This window comes from Entelurus aequoreus, linkage group LG10, assembly GCF_033978785.1.
Source record: "Entelurus aequoreus isolate RoL-2023_Sb linkage group LG10, RoL_Eaeq_v1.1, whole genome shotgun sequence".
In the NCBI taxonomy this organism is placed as follows: Eukaryota; Metazoa; Chordata; class Actinopteri; order Syngnathiformes; family Syngnathidae; genus Entelurus; species Entelurus aequoreus.
Genome location: NC_084740.1, coordinates 38,159,091 through 38,164,472, shown reverse-complemented (window position 1 = coordinate 38,164,472; position 5,382 = coordinate 38,159,091).

Sequence of the window (5,382 nt, the reverse complement as noted above, 5' to 3'; positions counted from 1 at the left end):
TCATAACCACACCCCCAACCTTGTCAGAATATCCTCAAACTTGACTCATTTGTTTGTGCTACAATTTTTTGGCTAACTATTATTGTTTTATGTTATTAGTGTTGTTGTTTTTTGTTTTTTTGTGTGTTATTAACATGTTATTGATCATAACCAGACACCAACCTTGTCAAAATCCCCTCAAAATGACCCGTCTCCGCTCGGGATGGTCTCCTGCTGGCCCCACTATGGACTGGACTCTCACTATTATGTTAGATCCACTATGGACTGGACTTTCACAATATTATGTTAGATAAGATCATTATCTTCCAAAACGTTATTAGTTAATGAAGTCATTAGAGACAACAAACTTGACGTCGTTGGTCTCGCCGAGACCTGGCTCAAACCAGACGATTTTTTTGCGCTAAATGAGGCATCTCCTCCTAACTATACCAATACACATGTTGCCCGACCTCTTAAAAGGGGAGGGGGTGTCGCACTAATATACAATGAAAACTATAATCTTACACCTAACCTAAATAATAAATATAACTCATTTGAGGTGCTCACTTTGAGGTTTGTCACACCGCTGCCTCTCCACCTGGCTGTTATCTACCGCCCCCCGGGGCCCTATTCGGACTTCATCAGTGAATTCTCAGAGTTTGTTGCTGATCTAGTGACGCACGCCGACAATATAATCATAATGGGGGACTTTAATATCCATATGAATACCCCATCGGACCCTCCATGCGTGGCGCTCCAGACTATAATTGATAGCTGTGGTCTTACACAAATAATAAATGAACCCACGCATCGCAACGGTAATACGATAGATCTAGTGCTTGTCAGGGGTGTCACCACCTCTAAAGTTACGATACTCCCGTACACTAAAGTAATGTCCAATCATTACCTTATAAAATTCGAAGTTCTGACTCATTGTCAACAAACTAATAATAATAATAATAACTACTATAGCAGCCGCAACATTAATGCTGCCACAACGACGACTCTTACTGACCTACTGCCTTCGGTAATGGCACCATTCCCAAATTATGTGGGCTCTATTGATAACCTCACTAACAACTTTAATGACGCCCTGCGCGACACCATTGATATTGTAGCACCGCTAAAGCTAAAAAGGGCCCCTAAAAGGCGTACCCCATGGTTTACAGAAGAAACTAAAGCCCAGAAATGATCATGTAGAAAGCTGGAACGCAAATGGCGTGCGACTAAACTTGAGGTTTTCCATCAAGAATGGTGTGATAGTTTAATAACTTATAAACGCATGCTTACCTCAGCTAAAGCTAAATATTACTCAAATCTCATCCACCTCAACAAAAATGATCCTAAATTTCTGTTTAGTACAGTAGCATCGCTAACCCAACAAGGGACTTCTCCCAGTAGCTCCACCCACTCAGCAGATGACTTTATGAATTTCTTTAATAAGAAAATTGAAGTCATTAGAAAAGAGATTAAAGACAATGCATCTCAGCTACAACTGGGTTCTATTAACACAAATACGACTGTATATACGACGGATACCGCCCTTCAAAATAGTTTCTCTCTCTTTGATGAAATAACATTGGAGGAATTGTCAAAATGTGTAAATGGGACAAAACAAACAACATGTTTACTTGACCCAATTCCTGGGAAACTTATCAAGGAGCTTTTTGTATTACTAGGTCCATCAGTGTTAAATATTATAAATGTATCACTTTCCTCTGGCACTGTTCCCCCAGCATTCAAAAAAGCTGTTATTCATCCTCTACTCAAAAGACCTAACCTCAATCCTGATCTCCTGGTAAACTACCGGCTGGTGTCCCAACTTCCGTTTATCTCGAAAATCCTCAAAAAAATTGTAGCACAGCAGCTAAATGAACACTTAGCGTCTAACAATCTCTGTGAACCTTTTCAGTCCGGTTTCAGGGCAAATCACTCTACGGAGACAGCCCTCGCTAAAATGACTAATGATCTATTGCTAACGATGGATTCTGACGCTTCATCTATGTTGCTGCTTCTTGATCTTAGCGCTGCTTTCGATACTGTTGATCATAATATTTTATTACAGCGTATCAAAACGCGTATTGGGATGACAGACTTAGCCTTGTCTTGGTTTAACTCTTATCTTACTGACAGGATGCAATGTGTCTCCCATAACAATGTGACCTCGGACTATGTTAAGGTAACGTGCGGAGTTCCCCAGGGTTCGGTTCTTGGCCCTGCACTCTTTAGTATTTACATGCTGCCGCTAGGTGACATCATACGCAAATACGGTGTTAGCTTTCACTGTTATGCTGATGACACCCAACTCTACATGCCCCTAAAGCTGACCAACACGCCGGATTGTAGTCAGCTGGAGGTGTGTCTTAATGAAATTAAACAATGGATGTCCGCTAACTTTTTGCAACTCAACGCTAAGAAAACGGAAATGCTGATTATCCGTCCTGCTCAACACCGACATCTATTTAATAATACCACCTTAACATTTGACAACCAAACAATTAAACAAGGTGACTCTGTAAAGAATCTGGGTATTATCTTCGACCCAACTCTCTCGTTTGAGTCGCACATTAAGAGTGTTACTAAAACGGCCTTCTTTCATCTCCGTAATATCGCTAAAATTCGTCCCATTTTGTCCACAAGCGATGCTGAGATCATTATCCATGCGTTCGTTACATCTCGTCTCGATTACTGTAACGTTTTATTTTCGGGCCTCCCTATGTCTAGCATTAAAAGATTACAGATGGTACAAAATGCGGCTGCTAGACTTTTGACAAAAACAAGAAAGTTTGATCATATCACGCCTATACTGGCTCACTTGCACTGGCTTCCTGTGCACCTAAGATGCGACTTTAAGGTTTTACTACTTACGTATAAAATACTACACGGTCAAGCTCCTGCCTATCTTGACGATTGTATTGTACCATATGTCCCGGCAAGAAATCTGCGTTCAAAGAACTCCGGCTTATTAGTGATTCCCAGAGCCCAAAAAAAGTCTGCGGGCTATAGAGCGTTTTCTATTCGGGCTCCAATACTATGGAATGCCCTCCCGGTAAAAGTTAGAGACGCTACCTCAGTAGAAGCATTTAAGTCTCATCTTAAAACTCATTTGTATACTCTAGACCACATATGTCAGAGTCAAGGCCCGCGGGCCATATCCGGCCCGCGAGAAGGTTTTTTACGGCCCTTGGGATGATCTTGATTTATTATTAGAACCGGCCCGCAGACCGCAGATCTTTTACACGCACCAAGCGGATGCCGGTCCAAGGTTCCGAAAGGGGGCGAGCGGCCCGCTGGGACGCGCCTGCCGGCCGAAGGGCTGCAGCCCGGCCGTCAGTCGCGGAGCCCGCCGTGCCACGCGCGCCAAGGGGGCGGGCCGAAACCCGGCCCCGAGGCCCTGAGACTTCTGCTTTGTTTCCCCAAACCGCGCGTCACCGCCGGGCCCGCACCACCGTCGGGCTGCAGCCCGAGCGTCGGTGGCGGAACCCGTCATGTGCCGCGCGCGCCAAGCGGAGCGGGGGGTCAAGCGGGCCGAAACCCGCAGGCCACCCCCTCACCACGAGGCCCTGAGACTTCTGCGTTTGACCCCTACGCGCGGCCCGTCGGGACGCGCCCGCCGTCAAGCCACGAGGGCCAGCCGTCGGGTCGCGGAGCCCGCCGTGCCACGCGCGCCAAGGGGCGGGCCGAAACCAGCGGGGGGTTTCGGGCACCCAACTCGCCTCCCTCCCACGGAGGGAGGAGGGGGGTTTAATGTGAACATTACTGTGCAATCACATATTTAGAGTTTTTACTCAATTCAAGTTTAAAAGTTAAAGTTTAATATTTGTTTTCACTGCATGTTACTTCTCCTTAAACAAAGTGTTGTTTTTGATTTATAGATTTTTGCACTTTATTTTATTGTATTTCAATTTAATTATATTTTAAAAATATTTCAGTTGAGTGGATGATAGAAAATTGCTATTATTGTTTTTTTCTTTGAAGTAAATTTAGCCCACTTTTGCTAAAATAGAAAATATAGGCTACTGATGGTGCCTTGAATACCGGTTTCTTTCATTTAATGTTCATGTTATGGGGATTTTTATATAAAGGAAATTTGTCTTTTGTGTCTGTTGAAAATTAAAGATTACTGACAGAGCCATAAGAAAATATTGCTTTATTTATCTGATCATATTGGAATATATTTGTTAGGTTTTCAGTAGGTTCAATTAGGTTCACTAGACTATATGCGTCATTTAAAAATTTTTCAATGAACATTCGAACAGTCCGGCCCTCGGCTTGTAGCTAAATTTTTTATTTGGCCCTCCGTCCATTTGACTTTGACACCCCTGCTCTAGACTTTAAATAGACTCCCTTTTTAGACCAGTTGATCTGCCGTTTCTTTTCTTTTCTTTTCTACTCTGCTCCCAACCCGGGGTGGACCGCTAGCCTGTCCATCAGATGGGGACATCTCTACGCTGCTGACCCGTCTCCACTCGGGATGGTTCCTGCTGGCCCCACTATGGGCTGGACTTTCGCTGATGTGTTGGACTTTCACAATATTATGTCAGACCCACTCGACATCCATAGCTTTCGGTCTCCCCTAGAGGGGGGGGGGGGGTTACCCACATATGCGGTCCTTGTCCGTATGTGGGCTCTGTACCGAGGATGTCGTTGTGGCTTGTACAGCCCTTTGAGACACTTGTGATTTAGGGCTATATAAATAAACATTGATTGATTGATCCACTATGGACTGGACTTTCACAACATTATGTTAGATCCACTATGGACTGGACTTTCACAATATTATGTTTGATCCACTATGGACTGGACTTTCACACTATTATGTTAGATCCACTATGGACTGGACTTTCACAATATTATGCTAGACCCACTCGACGGCCATTGCATTCGGTCTCCGAAGATGTCGTTGTGGCTTGTGCAGCCCTTTGAGACATTTTCGATTTAAGGCTATATAAATAAACATTGATTGATTCATTGAAAGTGCTAAAGTAGCCCTTTTTGTCCTTTTTTTCATGTTTTTTAGTGTTATTACTCTAGCTTTATTTGCTTTTGTTTTCTTTCCTTTATGCTGAAAGTGCCTTGACTTTTGTGTGAATGAAAAATGTATGTTTGTTATTTAATAAAAAACAACTTGTATTTACTTTGATTTGCAGTGGGGCCCAACCCCAGTGACTCATGAATAGCGCTAGTGTTTGCGCCCTCTCGTGGCCACAAAAAAGAACTGCAGCATATATCGTTGATGAAAGCTCGTCCTCTACTGGCCGCCGTGGCCAACGACAACAACATTGACGGTAAATTCATCACTCCAGTGTTTTGATTCGTCTACGTGTCGTATGTCATTTCAGCATGACACTCGCGTGTTTGAGCGTGATATCAAAAAGTCACAAAGCGCCGAACGTTTTTTCC